Source organism: Neomonachus schauinslandi, chromosome 11 (genome assembly GCF_002201575.2).
Source record: "Neomonachus schauinslandi chromosome 11, ASM220157v2, whole genome shotgun sequence".
NCBI classification, from domain to species: Eukaryota; Metazoa; Chordata; class Mammalia; order Carnivora; family Phocidae; genus Neomonachus; species Neomonachus schauinslandi.
In genome coordinates, this window is record NC_058413.1 from 101,857,457 (window position 1) to 101,879,652 (window position 22,196).

Here is a 22,196-nt window from a genome sequence, read left to right on the forward strand (position 1 = left end):
TTAAAAATCAAATATTCTTTTTAAGAAACAGTTGTTTTATTGTGCACATGAATAAAAAGAAATAGTATGGGAAGTATGTGACTGTTAAACATATTTTAACTTTTTTACTATTTGAAGGGCAAAGGCCTACAGAAGTCCTCATAGTAATATATAACATAGAAAACAGAACAGTAACATCTTTATGCAATAAATTGTTAGAAATGATAAGTTTAAGTGTAAAGTTGTGCGTGCCTGCAGCTCTTAAAGATTATCGTGCATAGACTGGACCCTGCCCTACGTTAGATATTAAAAACACACCACAACCAAAAAAACTTGGGTAATTAGAATTGACTGACTTACTACCATAAAAATTCAGAGTAATAAATGGTGACAGTAGTATTAAGTCAAAAATAGTCAAGCACATAGTGTTCCAGTGAAGGAAAGGCATAGTTCATCTTCTCAAATTACTAAAAATATGTAATTCCAGTTTCTTTTTCTTGAGTTTAGAAAATTCTGTTTTCCAGATACCTAAAAAAAATGCATAACTTCTGCATTGAATCCATGTAGCAATCTGATGAAGTCATCTATGTCCATGGAGCAGGTCGGGTCCGCCTGTCACTAAAACCTGTGCTGGTTAGGATTTGCTGTATTTTATCTGCTATGCTGAAATCTTCCGCTATTATATTATGGACCAAACAGTGAATTCTGTAATTTTCCAATAGCTGTTGCACTGCGCTTGACTTAAATGCAGCAGGGAGCGTCTTGTTTTTCTTAACAAAGGTGATCCTTACTAGGCCATCCCATTCCTGAAAATTGATAAGTGATGGTGGATTCTTAGGTTCTATCTTTTTTTTAAGATTTTTATTTATTTGACAGAGAGAGGAATAGTGAGAGCAGGAACACAAGCAGGGGGAATGGGAGAGGGAGAAGCAGGCCTCCCGCGGAGCAGGGACCCGGATGCAGGGCTCCATCCCAGGACCCTGGGATCATGATCCGAGCCGAAGGCAGATGCTTAACGACTGAGCCAACCAGGAGCCCTCTCAGGTTCTATTCTTAAGACACTGGATTCTACCTTGGGTGGTGGCCTGAAGTTATTCTGTCCAACTTTCATCAGATGGACCACATGTGCTAACAGCTGTGTATTGATTGAGAGTCTGCAGTATAATTTATCTCCAGGCTTTGATCAGAAATATTCTAAAATCATTTTCACATTGCTCTACTATTCTCATTTCATCTTACATGAACTCATACACCATTTTTGTTTTTGGCTAGGTCTCTGTATTAGTCTTCCTCATGTGTTTTATAAGAAAGCTTTTTCTTTTTCTCTTTCTCACTTGATTTTTCACTCTTGTTCTTGCTTTCTCCCTCCCTCCCACTCCAGAAAGGTTTCTGTTGGCCTCCAGGCAGCCTGAGACCCCTAGAATAGAAATTATCTTCCATCAGTCTGCCCTAGAGTGATATTGGGGTCACAGGTCCCATCATAGTATGTGGCTCTGCCCAGGCTGGTTGCAAGACTATCTGCCTCCTTCAACTTCCCTTGGTCTGTAACACCCTGAGAGGACCTGGGGTTATGGTTGAGCATGTTCCAGAGAGGCATGCTCCCTAGGTGTTAACTCTGAACTATTAGCTGTGTAGATTAAGGCAAGAAACATCTTCCTTTGCCTTGTCTCTAAAGTGCAGATAATAATTGGGAGGATTGTGAGAATACATTAATCCAACCAAGTTCAGAACAATGCATGACACGTAGCAGGTGCTATGTAATAGCTCTAATTCCAATGAGCCAGCCTAAACATCTCCTTTTGTCTCCCTTCCCAGACAGGGAAACCCTACCCTAACTCTTGATTTCAGGTGAAACCCTAGGCCCCTTTCTTGTTTGGGAGCACTGTTCATCTCTCTACCCAAGATAATGAATTCCTTGCTGCCTGAACCTGCTTCTGGTCCTGGAGCTTAGCAGGCCTACAGCAGTGGCTTTTTTTTTTTTTTAATTAACATATAATGTATTATTTGTTTCGGGGTACGGGTCTGTGATTCATCAGTCTTAAACAACACACAGAGCTCACCACAACACATATTCTCCTCAACGTCCACCACCCAGCCACCCCATCCTCCCACTGGCCTTGTGTTTTATATGTGTTTCTGTACCATTTGTAGCCAGAGGTTGGATCTTGTTTTTGCATTTGGCAGGTCTTTTACATTTTCTCTTTTCTATTTTTACCTACTGCTGGCTAGGGAAGGTGGAGAGGGATTTGGCTCTGGCTCACCTCCTAGTCACAGACTTGCAACACCATCTTTATTTTTCATTGAGGTATTATTGACATGTAACATTGTGTTAGTGCTAAGTGTACAACATGAGGATTTGATATATGTATATATTATGAAAAGATGTTAACTAAACTTGTGATTATCACCACACATGGTTGTAATTTTTTCTTGTGAAAAGAACTTTTAAGATCTACTCTCTTAGCAACTTTCAAATATATAATACAGTATTATCTATAGTCACCATACTGTACATCTCTAGGACTTATTTCTCTTATAACTGGAAGTTTGTCCCTTATGATCACCTTCACACATTTCACCCTCTCAACATACCTCCGGCAACCACTAATCTGTTCTCTGTACCACTATGAGTTCACAGTTATGGGGGTTTTTTTATTCCACTAATAGATCATCCTGTATTTGTCTTACTCTTATTTTACTTAGCATAATGTCTATCCAAGTTGTTACAAATGGAAGAATTTCCTTTTTATGGCTGAACAATATTCCATTGTATATGCATACACTATAGCTTCTTTAATCATCTGACAATGGACACTTGTGTTTCTAGATTTTAAGTATTATAAATAATGCTGTAATGAACATGGGGGGGGCAGATAGCTTTAAGACAGTGATTTCATTTCCTTCAAATGAGTATCTACAAGTGGAATTGCTAGATTACATAGTGGTTCTATTTTTAACTTTTTTGAGGAAATTCACACTATTTTCCATAGTGGCTGCACCAGTTTACATTCCCACCAATAGTTGCAGCAGCATCTTGACTCTTTTTCAGACTTTGATGCTGGTCCCACTAAGCTACACTGCACCACCCAGCAGGGCGTCACTCTCTCCAATCACTCCATCACTCTCTCCAATGTGAATCATCCAGAGGAGGGAAAGCAAGGTTTTTCTCTTCTAATTACAGGCTCTTCCAAGCCGACAGGTTTGGCTCTGGTGGATGAGGACTGATCCAACATGAGCTTAACTAATTAAACATATTTCATCCTGAAGAAAAGTTGTCTCCATCCCCTGCCTTCCCACACCACTTCTGTCGAAGTCCTACCTGAGCCCCCTTCAAAGCTGCAGTCAATGCCATATAGTGTGGTGGCTCCCAAACCTGGTTATCCATTCTCTTTCTAAAAGCACAACACCCCAAGGCCCCTCCCCAGGATTTAGTAGACCTAGAATGGAACCCAGGAAACTGATTTTTTTATATATTTTTTTATTTTAATATGTTATATTAGTTACCATACAGTACATCATTAGTTCTTGATGTAGTGTTCCATGATTCATTATTTGTGTAACTGATTTAAGTTCAAAATCTAAATAGCTTACTACATACCTACTAGAATGGCTATCAAAAAGACTATTATAGCAAGTGTTGGGGGGATGTGGAACAACTTGCACTCAGTGCTGATGGGAATGTAAGAAGTTAAGCGAACACCTATCATCTGTAACCATTTCATATACCAGCCATGTCATGCCTAGATTTTACCCAAGAGAAATGAAAATGAAAGCACAGAAAGTTACACATACTCACAGCAGCTTTCCTTATAATGGCCCCAAATGCAAACAATCTAAATGTCCACCAATAAGTCAATGATTCACCATCGTACAGCATGCAACAGATTCATCAAAATGTACTACTGACACATGCAACAATGTGGATGAATCTCAATTATACTGAGTCAAAGAAGCCAGACCCCTCCCCCCAAAAAAAAACTACATATTATAGCATTCTGTTTATAGAAAATTCTAGAAAATGCAGACTAATCTATAGTGACAAAAAGCAGATCATTGGTTGCCTAGAGAGAACAGGGAGGAAAGGAGGATAGGTGGTAGGTATTCCAAAGGGGCTCAATGAAACTTTGGGAGGTGAAGATTATGTTGATTATCTTGACTGTGGAGATGTTTTCACAAATACACACATGTCAAACTTACCAAATTGTGTATTTGAAACATACACAATTTATTGTACCTCAAGTATAAAAACCTAAATGGCCTGCCAGAAAGGAATGGCCTGATCCTGAAAAGTCACTGGACTCAAGTCACTGACCCCATACATCACCTCATGTACCACCGCTACCACCCACCAGGTGGTGCCAATCCCAACTGTGTGCTTTAAGCTCCACCCTGACTACCCTCACCCTCAGATTAATTCTTTAGATAAAATTTGTAAGTAAATGTGGACTTAAATAAATTTACACTAAGTATTTTTATTTTGGCTACTTCTGTTAACTCCTCTGCCCAGATAGCTGGTAACCAAAGACTCTGGAGAAAAGAATGCATTGCCATTGTGCCCACAGCTATTTACGGACCACCAGCAGGCACAGCACAGGACTAGGTACCTATTGGGGTAGAGAGGCACGATGGAAGGGACCAGTAAAAATGAATAGAACACAATCCTTCCTGACAGGTAATGTGCCACAATGGCTCAGAGCTTGGGCTCAGCATTCTGACAGCTAAATAAATATCTTGGTGGCAGCAAGAAAACCACTAATTTAAATAACTGAATTTTTCACTTTTCAAAGAATTAGGTTGCATCAAATGGACACATAGAGGTTGGCACCAAAATTTAAATTATGCAGTGTTCTCCGAGAGCAGAGCAGGAATATTATCCTGCAGGATTGAGTTCAGTGTGGGGAATGTGAATAGGGAAACTCTAAAGGAAAGTATAGGGAGGAGTGTTTGATGTGGGCAGGGAGGAAGTGGCAGAAAATGGGCCTTAGGTTTTTAAATTGAAGAGGGACATGATCAGATATACGTTTTAGAAAAATAAATCTGGAAGACAGATTGGAGTTGAGATGAGGCTGAGGCCCAGCAGACAATTAGGAGGCTTCTGCAATCATCCCAGACATGGCTGATGAAGCACTGACCCTCAGGGAGGAAAAATTAATCATGTGAAAGTAAAAAACAACTTAATTTGCTTAGCCTCTCTGGGTTCCTTTTAAGAAACAAAAACTCAAATTCATCTAATATTTTAGTTTAGAACAAGTAACAAATTGTATTCAATAAATACGGAGAGATTTTAAGTATACTTAAAGTTGGGAAAGGCAGTCCTCCACTTTTGACCCCCATCAGCCATGTAAGAATGGGCCCTGGGCCTGGAACGCTTCCTTACCAAGATAAAGAGCCCTACAGTTTGTGCTGAACTTAGTGCCTTGTGTGGGATTATCTCTCCCTGTTTCAGACCCAATATATGCTCCTTTTTCTGAAGCATGTGTGTCATATAGCACTTTGTCAATCCCACTGCCATATTTGTCCCCTGTGGGGAGGGGTCAGGGTCCTGCTGTAGCACAAGATGGGCACATGCAGGCCACCTGCCCTGTGTTGGCTGCTGAGAGGAACCTGTTGGCTACTGGGGACTGATGCCCAATACTGAAGATGACCTTGCCCTGTCTCTTCTCTTTGTAAGCAGAGCATTGTTCCATCCAGTTCCAATACCTATGCTGAGTTTTCCTTGGTGACTCCAAGGCCAAGGTTCAATGTGCAGAAGTGTTCAAAATCTTTTCCTAGTGATAAGTAACAGATGTCATTGTTCATCACTTAAAACCAATATGATAAGCAATGAGGAAAAGGGGGTGGGGAGAAGAAAGACTGGCTGTTGCCACAGGGCAGGTGAAAGAAGATGAGGACTTGAACCAAGACACTAAGATTAAGATTGGAGAAGAGAATAGAGGTTTAAAAACTATTTATGAGATAAATTTGATAGGACTCAATATATTAAATAGGTAATATACTAACTATGTCAAATCACAGTAGCTTTATGCCAGCTTCCCTTATGAAGGTAACTGTCCAATTCATATCATTTGGGGAAAAGTGGTCATACTTCATATCCCATTAACTTGCTCCTCCTGTGCAGGTGCTTAGAGTAGGATGAGTGCCTGTCACACGGGAAGGCTTTCAATAGGCTAAGTACCCCAAAATGGGACCTAGTGAGATGAGCCAAGCCAGTCTGATTCCTGATCCCATGAATCAGAAATACTGAATATAAAGAAAAGCAGGATGCAATAGGACCAGAGGCCCAAAATGAGATTAAGTTGAAGCTATATGAAGGAGAAAGTCAGGCTGAAACCACAAGAGATCATAGCAAGCTAAAGTTTTGAAGATAATCTATTATGAAAATATACAGAATGAAAGAAAAGAATACGGAAGTTAACTGTCAGAGGTGAATACAGCAGAAATGTTGGGGTTACAATAATGACCAGGAAGTTCTACAAACTGCAGGTCCTGAGGTTTCTAGAGCTGCCTTGGGTCCAGCTACACTTCTTATAAGGCCTGTCTCACTGCCATTAGAACCCATTCCTTGGGCAACCTAAAGACATAACTAGAATAACAACAAGAAGAAAGGGTTCAAGGATGACTCACTGGCTTCTAGCTTGGGTAAACAGGTAAATGTTGGTGTCATCAACTGAAACAAAGAAAAGGAACAATGTTAGGAAGGAGGAGGACAGGTTTATCCCAAGACCTCTTGAATTTGAGAGGACTATGGTAAAGGCAGCCAGCAGAGTTGGTCTTAGATTTGAAATCTGGAGAAGTCTGAACTAGAGATAGATATTTCATCCTCATCAGCATATGGTTAATATCTGAAATAGCAAGCATGAAGGAGATCAACCAGGGCAAGAGTATACAGTAAGATGCAGAGGGCTGGGGTTGAAACCCTAAGGAGCACGAATATTCCAGCAGCAGATGGAGAAAGGGGGGGCTGCAAATGAGTCATAGGGGGGACTGGTCAAAGATGTATAAGGGGGGAATGAGAAACATGGCACACAAAGGCCAAAATGATTGTTTCAAGGAGGACACAACCTGAAGTGTCAAATGCAACATGCAAGTTACTAAGAATTAAAGAGGGTCTATTGGATTTGGAAATTAGGAAACTATAGCAAAAGTACTTTCAATTAAGACAAAGATGGAAGGAAAATTACAATTCACTGCAACAAGTATGGAACTTCATGTCAGAAAGTCACAGGGAAGGCTTGTGATCAAGAGAGTAGAGCCAGTATCTTGAGACCTCCTTCATAAACTACATTTTGGGGGTCTGGGGTGGAATGTATACATATGCATTTCAAAGAAAATTAAAAACTAAAATTTTAAAGATTAAAATTCTCTATGAAAATGGAGTAGAAACTACAGTAGGCTAGAGACATGGCATGACTGGGTCCTCAAGGCAACAGGACCAGAAATTAGAAATGGGGCTATTTTAACACTATAGAATAGGAACCAAGTGTGCCTAAAAGATGGCAAAGGATTGGAGTCTGTCTCCCTGCAAGAAGCCAAGAACTGAAACTGTATTCCCACCTAAAAATGGAAGCTTGGATTGTGGTCAAAATGAGCTTTTTTCATGTAGCATAGGTAATGAGAACAAAAGTTTGAAAATTAAAGGACAGAAACAGATAGGCCAAGTATCAAATATGGTTGATTGAACACATAAATTTATCTCTTTTCCTTTCCAATATTCCAGTAAAAAGATATTATAGAATTTAAAATGCTATAAACCCACAAGGACAAAGAGAATGGAAAATGAGAGATGGCATCAAATGATGGATGACAGAAAAGAGGAAAAAACATTAACAGACTCTAGAAAGCTGAATACCAAGTACAGGCACCAATGTCAAACCATGATGCAGAACACTGGAAAGTCTCCATGGTCTGCAACACCAGAAGCTATCAGGGCAGGAGTGGTGTCTGGAGCTGAAAAAGATGGACTAAATAACAGTGAAAAAGTAGATTTCTGTGTACTCTTCCCCGCTCTTGCAGAGCCAAGTGACAATACTTCCCCAACCCAAAATGAGATAAATGGTTCATTTTGGGATGAAACTAAACCAAATGGGCTCCATATTCAGGGAGACAAGGCCAACAAAGATTGAAGGACAGATGCCTAATTAAAATCAGGAGTTGATAAAGTGAGACTCCCAGCCTCCTTTCATTGCTTTCTCTAAGAAATAATCCTAGGTGAATAGATTCCAGATAGGAAATTGGTGGATTCTTCTCCGGGGAAATTGAACACCTCAAGAGAACAAACCTACAGATACTGGTATTTTTGAGTTTCAAAATAAGGCATCAGGAATTTCACTTGACCACCCCACAGTGATGCACAACAGTCAGCAAGAAGCACCCATAATGGAGCTCTTCTAAGTGCCTTACCCTCAATTAGGATGGGTTGACCAAGAGTATCATGACCTTCGGAGAAATTCTCCAGGATAAAAAAGGAAACCAAATCACTCAGAAAAAGAAATAAAATGGAGACAATGAAGAACAGAGAATTTTTTAAACTGTAATATTCTCAGAGAAATAGGATTATATTCACAAGACAAAAATAGGTTGCTATAAAAAGGAATAGTCAGAATAAAAGTCTTGAAATTAAAAAAATATATATAGTAACTGAAATAAAATGGAAAATTTGAAAGATAAAGTTGAGCACTTGTCCCCCAAAATAGAACAAAAAGACAAAGAAATTTAGAAAAAAAATAGGACAAGATCAATCTAGGAAGTTCAACATCAAAATATCCAGAAAGAAAGAAAAGCAGAGGTGATAAGGTTTTTTAAAAAAATATTTTAAATTCCCCAAAATGTAGAAGTTTGATTAAAAAGTTACAACCTGTGTCTAGAAGGTTAAAAAAAAAAAAAACAAAGCTAAACTATACCAATGCAGATAAATTTTGAAATCTTAAAATACCAGGGCTAAAATTTTGTTCTCAAAAGCTTACATGAGGGGGAAAAAAAAAATAGGTCACATAAAACCTATCTAGAATCAGCTCCACTGGAAGCTAGAATGCAACAGAACATTGTCTTCATAAGTCAGAGGGAAATTATTTTAGCTAGAACATATACTCAGACAACTTACCAATCATCTGTTAAGTGAAACTAAACCAATGGGCTCCATATTCAGGGAGACATTGTCTTCATAAGTCAGAGGGAAATTATTTTAGCTAGAACATATACTCAGACAACTTACCAATCATCTGTTAAGTATAGATAATTTCAGAAAGTATGGTTTCAATAAATTTGCTTTCTATGCAAGTTTCCCTTTCTTAGGAAGTAAGTAGAGAGTGCATCCATCAAAAAGAAGCAAACCAGAAAAGGAATACACAAAACCTAGAAAATGGAGGATCCTACACAGGACAGAGGCAAAAGATCAGGAGGACAGCTGCTCAGCAGAGCTAGAGAGCAAATAATACAGAGCGGAAGAAAAGAGGAAGGAACTCCAGGGAAGGGGAAGAAGGAACAGGCATAGATTACCTAATGTGTTTCACTCCCTGGAATGGATTTTTACTAATTTTTGGAGTGTTTAAGTCAAATCAATGATATGTAACATAGGTAATTACATTAATAAATATTATACATCTCTCAACATGCATTACTTTCAAGAATATTTAAATCATAAAATTTTATACGTAGAATGTGGTAACTTTATGTAAGTTTTTAAAACAAAAAACTTATTTATTAATATGTACAAATTAAGGTTAAAGCATTAAAAATGAACTGGAAGGATATAAAATTTCACATTTGATTTGTCTATGAATAAAGGATAAGGGCACTAGGACGAGGAATCAAGGATAGGGAATTTCTACTTGATCTTCAGGTTTTCAATAATTTTAAGTAGTAATATAGGATAGTGGTTATGAGTTCAAATTCTATAACCCAATTCTCTGGATTCATATCTCCGCTTCACTTACTAGTTGTCTGACCTTAAGCATACTACTTAACCATTGTATTACTTATGATCTTCATTTATACAACAGTGTCATTCATTATACTGAAATCAAAGAAATGTTTTAAGGATTAACTCAATCTGTTAAACAGACACATGAAAAAAATGCTCAACATCACTTGTCATCAGGGAAATATAAATCAAAACCACAATGAGCTACTACCTTACACCAGTTAGAATGGCTAGAAAAAACCAATGTTGGCAAGGATGTGGAGGAAGGGAAACCCTCTTACACTGTTGGTGGGAATGCAAGCTGGTACAGCCACTCTGGAAAATAGTATGGACATTCCTCAGGAAGTTAAAAATAGAGCTACCCTATGATCCTGCAATTGCACTACGGGGTATTTACCCCAAAGATACAGATGTAATTAAATGAAGGGGTACCTGCACCCCAATGTTCACAGCAGCAACGTCCATAATAGCTAAACTGTGGAAGGAGCCAAGATATCCTTCGACAGATGAATGGATAAAGATAATGTGGTTCATATATACAATGGAATATTACTCAGCCATCAGAAAGGATGAATACCTACCATTTACATCGATGTGGATGGAACTGGAGGATATTAGGCTAAATGAAATAAGTCAGTCAGAGAAAGACAATTATCATATGATTTCACTCATATGTGGAATGGTTGAAAGACCTAAATGTGAGACAGGAGTCCATCAAAATCCTAAAGAAGAACACAGGCAACAACCTCTTTGACCTCAGCCACAGCAACTTCTTCCTAGAAACATCGCCAAAGGCAAGGGAAGAAAGGGCAAAAATGAACTATTGGGACTTCATCAAGATAAAAAGCTTTTGCACAGCAAAAGAAACAGTCAACAAAACCAAAAGACAACTGACAGAATGGCAGAAGATATTTGCAAATGACATATCAGATAAAGGGCTAGTATCCAAAATCTATAAAGAACTTCTCAAACTCAACACTCAAAGAACAAATGATCCAATCAAGAAACGGGCAGAAGACATGGACAGACATTTTTCCAAAGACAACATCCAAATGGCCAACAGACACATGAAAAAGTGCTCAACATCTCTCGGCATCAGGAAATCCAAATCAAAACCTCAAAGAGATATCACCTCACACCAGTCAGAATGGCTAAAATTAACAAGTCAGGAAACAACAGATGTTGGCGGGGATGCAGAGAAAGGGGAACCCTCCTACACTGTTGGTGGGAATGCAAGCTGGTGCAGCCACTCTGGAAAACAGTATGGAGGTTCCTCAAAAAGTTGAAAATAGAGCTACCCTACAATCCAGCAATTGCACTACCGGGTATTTACGCCAAAGATACAAGTGTAGGGATCCGAAGGGGTACGTGCACCCCAATGTTTATAGCAGCAATGTCCACAATAGCCAAACTATGGAAAGAGCCAAGATGTCCATCGACAGATGAATGGATAAAGAAGATGTGGTGTGTATATATATACATATATATATATATATACGTATATATATATATACGTATATATATATATACGTATATATATATACGTATATATATATATGTATATATATATATATACATACACACACACACACATATATATATATACACACATACACATACATATACACACACACACACACACACAATGGAATATTATGCAGCCATCAAAAAAAAAACCCCACGAAATCTTGCCATTTGCAACAACGTGGATGGAACTGGAGGGTGTTACACTGAGCGAAATAAGTCAATCAGAGAAAGATGTATCATATGACTTCACTGATATGACGAATTCTTTATCTCAGGAAACAACCTGAGGGTTGCTGGAGTGGTGGGGGGGTGGCATGGATGGGGTGGCTGGGTGATAGACATTGGGGAGGGTATATGCTATGGTGAGTGCTGTGAATTGTGCAAGACTGTTGAATCACAGATCTGTACCTCTGAAACAAATAATACAATATATGTTAAAAAAAAAAAGATAGCAGGAGGGGAAGAATGAAGGGGGGGAAATCGGAGGGGGAGACGAACCATGAGAGACGATGGACTCTGAAAAACAAACTGAGGGTTCTAGAAGGGATGGGGGTGGGGGATGGGTTAGCCTGGTGATGGGTATTAAAGAGGGCACGTTCTGCATGGAGCACTGGGTGTTATATGCAAACAATGAATCATGGAACACTACATCAAAAACTAATGATGTAATGTATGTTGATTAACATAATAAAAAAATTTAAAAAAAGAAATAGTGCAAAGGATCATAAGAGAAGGGAGGGAAAACTGAATAGAAAAAAATCAGAGAGGGAGACAAACCGTGAGAGACTCTTAACTCTGGGAAACAAACTGAGGGTTGCTGAAGCAGAGGTGGGTGGGGGGAATGGGGTAACTGAATGATGGGTATTAAGGAGGACACATGATGTGATGAGCACTGGGTTTTATATGCAACTGATGAATTACTGAACACTACCTCTGAAAATAATGTACTATATGTTAGCTAACTGAATTTAAATTAAAAAAAAAGAAAACCTGTAATTTCTTTGATATGTAAATCTTTTTAAAGACCTTTTGCCCATTTTTTCAATCCAGGAATGTCTACATCTAGGAAGCAAGGGCCATCTTTTTGAAATGTTAACACCAAGAGGTATCTCCCAGTTTCCAGGAGAGGGTAGGAGCACAATTTCCGTGGGCACTTTGCTCCAAGTAAAACGACCTTCTGTCACGAAGATAAGAGGAAGTTTCCCTCCATACCACAGCGATTCAAAGCTCTCCCAGCCTTTGTTTCAGCAGAGTTGAATTCAGATTTTTAGTTCTGGTGCCTCTCCCCTATTGCAACAGCCTTGAATAAAGTTTTCCTTGCCTGCTTTAAAAAAAAATTATATACACACACACATATATGTATATAAACATTTAGAATGTCTGCTACAAGGCATAAAATTATAACAAACACCAAATATGTAATATAATTTTGAGGGGAAAAGATTTGAAACAAATTAACATTTAGTTCTAGTGTTGTATATATAGGGATTTGTAATCTTGGTCTGTAATTCTGGGTTTTTATTTACTCAAAATTTTTTTAGAAAGATGTGTAGAATTCAGCTAAAGAAAGTAAAATATTTTATCCCAAAAAAGCAATAAAATATTGTTCTAAAAGTTTAGGTGATGGGCGCCTGGGTGGCTCAGTTGGTTAAGCGACTGCCTTCGGCTCAGGTCATGATCCTGGAGTCCCTGGATCGAGTCCCACATCGGGCTCCCTGCTCGGCGGGGAGTCTGCTTCTCCCTCTGACCCTCCCCCCCTCTCATGTGCTCTCTCTCTCATTCTGTCAAATAAATAAATAAAATCTTTTAAAAAAAATAAAATAAAAGTTTAGGTGAAAACTTCTACTTTCACCAGGATGTAATAACTGGGTCTAGATTTACCGTCTACTATAACAACTAGAAAAATGGACCAAATAGATTTAACAGTGGACTTCAGACACTGGACAATAAGGAGCACAGGGCAGTGATCCTGGAGGAAAGAGAAACCAATGAAGTGAGCCCTGTGATTGTTTCAGGTCATTGCCTGGAGGCAGTTCCCAGACCACAGAACACAGAAGAAAAATCCAAAAGGAGCTCAACATTCTGAGTTGTACAGAGGAAGACGGGAGCTCAAGGAAGTCGAAGTCACTAGAATTTATATGAAGGAACATTGGAGGGGATAACTGCCCAGAGAAAGAGTACCAGAAATCTATAGACTGAGGGGTGGGGAGGTCCTCAAATTTTTGGCTGAATAATTATCCACATATGCATGATCTGTAACTCTACAAAGAAATAAGTCAAACAACTTTTGCAGCTCACATTGGCTTAGGAATAGTTCATATTATCATCAGTCACAGTAGGAAGATCTCATAATACATGGGACATCAGATAGTGTACTCAGCTGGGTATTATCTTTGTAGTGAGACCAACTAACCCTGAAGACTGCTCTGAATTCATCCCAATAATGCAAAAAGTAAGCCTTAAGAAGACTGAGCTAACTCCAAATAACTTAGCCATATGAGGGAAGCCCAACACTTTCTAAAGGATTACAAAATCCAGGAGTCAATGGCATAAAATTCATGAGGTCTGGTATCAAATCCAAAACTATCAAGTATATAGATAGGCAGGAAAATATAACCCATAACCAAGAAAAAAAAAAAAAAAGTCAGTCATTAGAAACAGACCCAGAAATTACAGAATTGATAGAATTAGCAGAGAAAAATATCAGAACAGCCAGTATAATTAATATGTGCAAGAATATAGAGGAAAAAACGTGAACTTGGTGAAGTAACAAATGGAAAACACACACTAACACTCAAATGGAAATTCTAGAAACAAAAAAAAAATAAAATAGCTGAAATGAAAAATTCACTGGATCAGATTAACAGGTACTACAGGAATTATAAGCAAAATGAAGTATGGAAGGCAAAAGGGAAAAAGAGCAGGTAGCCAATGAAAAAAAAATGCTAAGCATTCTAAAATTTATGTAATTTAAGTCTGAGAGAGGGAAGGAAAGACAGAAAAATGTTTAATAATTAAGCTAAATATTTCTAGTTGATTGAAATTATAAATCCACAGATCCAAGGCAGCCCAAAAAAGCCAAGAATAAATACAAATAATCACAACAAAGCATAGCACAAACTTCTGAGAGCTAGGAATAAAGAGAAAATCTTAAAAGCAAACAGGAAAAAAATTACATAAGGGAAAATAAGGCAATTCATAAACTTCTCTTTAGAAGCCATGCAACCCAGAAGAAAATGGAGTGTTATCTTTAAAGTAGAAAAGAGAAAACTGTCAACCTACATTTCTACACCCAACAAAAATATAAAAAATGAAGGCAAACTAGACTTCTTCTAAGAAGCAGAAGCTGAGAGACCCTCCCAAGAAATGTTAGAAGTAGTTCAGATAGGAGGACAACAATACCAGATGGAAATTTAATCTACACAAAGGAACAAAGGATACCAGAAACTGTAAATCTGAAAGACTAAAAAATGTTTTTAATTTTCAAATCTCCTTAAAGGATGATTGTTTAAAGAAAGACAATAAGTATGTATTATGATGTTTACAAAACATGTAGAAGTAAAATAACAATTTTAAAAAGGAATGAATATGAAAAGATGCTCAATATCACTAGATTTCAGAAAAATGCAAATCAAAAGCCCAAGATACCACTTCATACACATTAAGATAACTTATTCTGAAAACAGAAAACAGTGTTGGCAAGGATGTGGAAAGTGGGACTCTTTGTGCACTGTTGGTGGGAATGCTAATGGTTTGGCCAATGTGAGAAATAGTTTGGCAGTTCCTCAGAAAGTTAGACATAGAATTACTGTATGCTCTAGCAATTCCACTCCCTGGTAGATGCCCAGAAGAATTAAAAGCAGGAACTTAGAGTTGTACAAATGTTCTTAGTAGTATTTACAATTCCAAAAAGTAGGAAAAAAACCAGATGTTCAAGAGATGAGTGGATAAACAAAAACTGGTATATACACACAATGGAATATTACAGCCTTTAAAGAGAATGAAATTCAGAAACATGCTACAACATAGACAAACCTTGAAAACTAAGTGAAATTAGCCAGAAATAAAAGGACAAACATTTTATGATTCCATGTATCTAAAGTACCTAGAATAGACAAATTTACAGAGGCAGAAAGGAGAATAGAGATTACCAAGTGCTGGAGAGAGAGAAACAGTGAGTTATGTTTAATGGGTGAAGAGTTTCTATTTGGGATCATGAAAAAGTTATGGAACTGGATAGTGGTGAAGACTGTGTAACATTGTGAATACCACAGCTCCCCCTTATCCGTGGAGGATACATTCCAAGACTCTCAGTGGATGTCTGAAACCATGGGTGGGGTACCAAACCATATATATACATACGCTATGTTTTTTCTTATATATACATATCCATGATAAAGTTTAATTCATAAGTTAGGTCCAGTAAAATAATAAAACAACAATACACAAAGTTACATGAATGTGGTCTCTCAAAATATCTTATTGTGCTTTACTCACCCTTCTTGTGATGACATATGATAAAATGCCTACATGATGAGATAAAGTGAGGTAAGTGACATTGTGACGTGGTGTTAGGCCACTGCTGACCTTCTAACAATACGTCAGGACAAGGATTATCTCCTTCCAAAACATAGTTGACCACAGGTAACTGAAACCACAGAAAAGGAAACTGGATAAGGGGGTGTATTACTGTATACTTAATGCTACTGGATTGTACACTTAAAAGTAGTAAAAGGGAACCAGAAAAAGATCAATAAGGAAAAAGGCAGCTTGAACACTGGACCAAACAGACATATACAGAATACCCAAATACAGAAAACACATTTTTCTCAAGTGCACATGGAATATACTCCTGGATAGACCATGTATTAGGCCACAAAATAAGCCTTAATAAACTTTAAAATATTGAAATAATAAAAATATCTTCTCCAATCACAATGGCATGAAATTAGAAATCAGTAACAAACGGAAAACTGGATAATCCACAAATATGAAAAGCAAACAATAGTCTTAAACAACTAAAGTGTGAAAGAAGAAACTACAAGGGAAATTAGAAAATGTTTTAAGAAAAATGAAGATGCAAACACAACATACCAAATCTCATGAAAGCAGTACTAAGTAATTTTGTTATAAAAGCTCATACTAAGAATAAAGATCTCAAATCAACAACCTAACTTTACACCTTCAGAAACTAGAAAAAGAACAAAATAAACCCAAAACTAGCAGAAGGAAGGAAAGATTAGAGCAGGTAAACAAAATAAGGAAAAAATGGGGGGTGGGGAGAAAAAAAAAAAAAAAAAATCAATGAAACCAAGAATTCGTTCTTTGGTGGGAAAAAGAAAATCCTAAAGTTGACAAGGCTTCAGCTAGATTAACTAAGGGAAAAAAGACAAGACTCAAACAACTAAAATCAAAAGAAGGGACATTAAAAATAATTTTACAGAAATAAAAACAATTATAAGAACACTATAACCAATTATACATTGACAAATTGGGATAACTGAGATCAAATGGACAAATTTCTAGAAACATACAACCTCCAAGAATGAATTGTGAATAGCAAATAAGAACAGACCTGTTACTAGTAAAAAGACTGAATCAGTAATCTACCTCCCTACCCCTTACCCCACCAAAGAAAAACCCAGGAACACATGGCTTTACTGGTAAATTCTACTTAACATTTAAGAATACCAATCCTTGTCAAATTTTTCTAAAAAATTGAAGAAAAACTTCCAAACCTATTCTAGGAGGACAGCATTACCCTGATACCAAAGTCAGACAAAAACACAATCACAGGCCAATATCCCTAATCAATATTGATGCAAAAAATCCTGACCAAATACTAGCAAAGAGAATTCAGTAGCACATTAAAAGGATCATCATGACCAAGTAGGATTTATTCCTAGAATACAAGGGTGATTTAACATTCAAAAAGCAATCAATGTAGTATACTGCATTAACAGAATGAAGAAAGAAAACTACATGGTTATCTCAACTGATGCAGAAAAAGCATTTGACAAAATTCAACACACTTTCATGATAAAAACACTCAAACTAGAAATAGAAGGAAACTACCTCAATATAATAAAGGCCTTATATGGAAAGCTCATATAACATACTCAGTGGTGAAAACCTAAAAGCTTTCCCTCTAAGAACAGAATACAAGGATGCCTGTTTTCACTTCTATTCAACGTAGTACTAAAAGTCTTATCCAGAACAATATAGGAAGAAAAAGGAAAAAGACCTCCAAATTGGAAATGAAGATATCTCTGTTCACAGATATCATATATAGAAAATCCTAAAGATACCACACACATGCACTGTTAGAATAAATTCAGCAAAGTTGCAGGTTAAAAAAAAAAAAAAGCAAAAATCAGTTGCATTTTTGTACACTAACAAATGAACAATCTGAAAAAGAAATAATTTCATTTACAATAGCATCAAAAAGTATAAACTGCTTAGGAATAAACTTAGCCAAGGAGGCAAAACACTTGTACACTGAAAACTACAAGACATTCTTAAAAGAAATTAAAAATGACACCAATAAATGAAAAGATATTCCATGTAAATGGAAAACTTAGTATTATTAAAATGTTAATACTATCCAAAGTGATCTACACATACTATGCAATCCCTATCAAATTCTCTATGGCATATTTTACAGAAATTAAAAAATCCATCCTAAAATGTATAGATAAGTACAATGTGGTATAGACATGCAATGGAGTATCACTTATACTTTGAAAAGAAGGAAATTCTGACACACGTTATAACATGGATGAATGAACCTTGAGGACAATGTGCTAAGTGAAATAAGCCAGTCACAAAAAGACAAATATTGTAGGATTCCATTTATATAAAGTGTCAACTCGGAGGCAGAAAGTAGAAAGTTTGCTAGAGGCTGGGGGAAAAAGAAAACAGAATTGTTTAAATAGGTATAGACTTTCAGGTTTGAAAGATGAAGAGTTCTGGGTTACATGACGATGTGAATGTACTTAAGCACTACTGAACTCTACACTTAAATGGTTAAGATGGCAAATTTTATGTGTTTTACAATTAAAATTTTAAAACCATCAATTAAAAAGAACAGGAAAAATGACCCCCAAAAATATGATCTGAGATTATAAAAGTAGAAGCAATTAATATATCATTTGTGGGGTTTTTTTTTAAGATTTTATTTATTTATTTGACAGAGAGAGAGCGAGAGCAGGAACACAAGCAGGAGGAGTGGAAGATGGAGAAGTACGCTTCCCGCGGAGCAGGGAGCCTGATGCGGGGCTTGATCCGAGAACCCTGGGATCATGACCTGAGCCGAAGGTGGACGCTTAACGACTGAGCCACTCAGGCACCCATTGCCTGTGTTAAATATAAATATTGTCTCTAAGTTTATGGAGTTTTATGGACTTTATGGGGTTTTTCTTAAAGTCAGAATTAAAATTTTGATAGCTTTTTTTTTAAAGCAAAAATATTCAGATGACAAGATAGATCAAGGAAAAAAAAGTAAAGGGAAATGTGGAGTCTAGGGAGGATTTGTGGGTTTTGGTTTGGGACCTTTCTTTTGATTGAGGTTTTTTTCATTTCTTTTTTGTTTTGTTTGGTCTTTTTGTTGTTATTTATGAAATAGAGGTTTGAACATGTTTACAGGCTAAGGAGAAGTAATCAGTGGAAAGACAGACATTGAAAATATAGGAAAGAGATGGATGCAGAAAGAAAACTTCTGAAACTACCACTGAGGAAGACCTTATACAAGTAGTTCAGATTCTTACTAAGAAATGTTTGAGATGTAGGGACCCTCCTACCTCTCAAGTCAAACTCATTGTCAATGAAGACAGCTTTACTAGGGGAGAAAGCTAAAGCCAATTTCAAGTGCCTCTGAACAATAGCTCTGTATGCAGCTTTCCAGAATCCAAAAAGTCCATTTCTCTCCAAGAATTCCTAGCTCTGTGATTTAATACCCCTTGATCTGAGTAATTGTGATCCTCAGTATGTACTGAACACCACAATGACCAATTTACATCCCCACAGTCCACCCTCTGACCATTAGAAGTGATCATGCTTCCACCACATGGGTTGGTACATTTATAATTTCTGTAATCTGGCACCAAACAACTGCCTCATGTCAGCACAATTCATATTATTTGCCCTATTTGAGCATCACTGTGGACTTGTGGTCTTGCATAAACTTGTATAATGTATCGTAGTCATTATTTACTTCTTTGAAGCTCACATTATTAGTTCAGTACAGCTCAAGTTCTCATGCCCCAAATACAGAATCAGCTCTTCCCCAAGGAAACTTGGCTCCTTTTTGTGGAAATGACAGAAACCCAAATGTGGCTTACTAGGCAAGCATATTGTTTCATAGAAGCACATGAGATGGTTTCATGACATCAGAAAGGAAGTTATCTTTCAAAAAATGGGGGGGTTCAAGTTGATACAATATTCCCCTCTTATCCACAAGGGATACTTTCCAAGACCTCCAGTGGATGCCTGAAATCACAAGTAGTACCAAACCCTATATACACACAGTTTTGTCCTATACATACATGCCTATGATAAAGCTTAATTAAGAAATTAGGCACAGTAAGGGATTACCAATAGAGCAATTATAACAATATACTGTCATAAAAGTTTGTGAACAAGGTCTTTCTCTCAAAATATCTTATTGTACTAGACTTACCCTTCCTCCTTTTACGATGATGTAAGATGATAAAATGCCTGTGTGATTAATTGAAGTGAGCGGAATGACAAAGGCACTATTACATAGCATTGGGCCACTATCAACCTTCCGACAGTATGTCAGTAAGAGGATCATCTGCTTTCAGACCACCTTTGACTGCAAGCAACTGAAACCACAGAAAGCAAAACCATGGAATGGCAGGAGGGCAGGGGGAGGACCACTATATTTTCAATGTGCCAACCTCCCTCCAGTGAACCACCAAAAAAAAAAAAAAAAACCCCAAGTTTAAAATACCTGGCATCACAGAATGAATCAAACTCATTGTCAGTGAGGACACAGTTCTACAGGGGGACAAAGCTGAGGCTGTGCCCAAGTGTCACTGAAAAATATCTCTGCAATAAGCAACAATAGCAAGAAAAGGTAAAATACAGCCTATAGCAGCTTCACAGGTTTTATTAAAAAAAAAAAATCTCTAATTCTTCATTTTCAGGATCACTAGAGTTACTATTTAATTTTTATCAAAAGTAGCTTTAGTTTTGAACTACAACTTCCTTTGGATAAATTGATATTGATATTGTTTTTGTCCTGTGCCAGCCCAACTTTTCAAAATCCAACTCGTATCAGAGAAAACAACCAAAATAAAATTAAAAAATGACTTTTCATACTTTCCCCCAAAGTTCAAGTGGAACAATTTCTGTAAGACCCCCTTAAGATTTATGCAATATTGGCTGGGCTCCTTCAGAACAAACTCAAAGAAAGACATTTAAGGTGAACACACTTCAATCTGAGCATTAGATTCAGGTCACATTCTCATACAACCCAAAGTCGACTTCACAAACAATCAAAATAGGTTTTAGCCATTTTGTTTGTACAGTAAGAAACCTGCATCCTTACACAGAGTAAAGATTTCCATGGCTAGTCTATGTTTTGTGCTAACTGCTCAACTACAAAAAAGAAATGTAGTCCTATTCTTCAGAGGAACTCCATGGGTAGGACACAACTAGATATACAAGACTGTTTTGCCAAATCCAAATCCAGTTGATCAGGTATTAAACTACCTTTGAACTGGATGGGACTGAGGGCCCCCCCTTTTTTGAGAAAAATCTCTACTTATTTGGTCCCTAGAAACATATTTAGGATAAACTACGTCTTTAGAGGCTAATAGTAGAGTTTCCCGTTTTGCATATCCAGTAGCTCTAAATGAAAAGATTTTCTTGGTTATTGGTTTTATGCACTTAAGGGACACTATTATTCACTTCCACTGGGAGCCATCAAGCCTCCCACAGGAAAAGAAACCTGATGACTTAAGCTAACTTGCAGCCTACCTTTGGGCAGACTCAAGTCAGCCTCCCGTCTTGGAGAACAACTTTCTGAGCAGACCCTCATCTAAGCCAACAACTGTCCATTTTCTCAGTTCTTTTTCAGAAGCTAGAGAATATGGCTTCCATCAGATTCCTCCACCATCTAGCTCTTTGCCTCTTTTTCAGCTAAGCCAGGTAGGTCGTGGTATGAATCTGTCATAGGCAGGACAGAAATTGTCATTCCTAAGTGCAGAAGTTGCAGAAGCCATGGCCTCAAGTCAAGATTCTAAAGTGATCCAAATAAAGTGGGAGAGGATATGACCTTCCCAAGACCACTAATCCTGGAGATGAATTGATGGTGATTATTATCCAGGCTTGTGATCACCTCCTGTTTCTTAGTTCCATTCCAAAAAACAGACATCTTTTTCTAAACCAGATTATGGCCAAAGTTAGTTACCTAACACCTTAGTTGAGCTATCTTGAGATTGTTTTAATTTGGTATTTTTAATATTCTACTTAAAAGTCACCTTTGTGAAGTTTAGAATTATTTCTGAGACTCTATTCTCTGAAAGCCATTTTAAAAAGCTCATTTGGCTTGCACAGAACAGTGAAAGCCAAGGTCGTAGCTCTCAAAAGACTTTCCTATAAAAACAAAGATTAACTCACACATGTTAAAGTAATAACAGAACACTAGCTCTTCAATTTTCTCTTTGAAGTCAGCCTCCCTATCTTAAGGGGTCCCTGTGGCTCTCATGCAATAGCCTTTATTAAAACATTCTCAGGACCACATTTT

The 22,196-nt window shown here is 37.4% G+C and overlaps 1 pseudogene; it reads right to left on the minus strand.

Moving 5' to 3' along the window:
* Positions 1 to 507: 507 nt before the first annotated feature.
* LOC110586408 overlaps positions 508 to 22,196 on the minus strand; it is a 32,563-nt pseudogene continuing 10,874 nt past the window's right edge.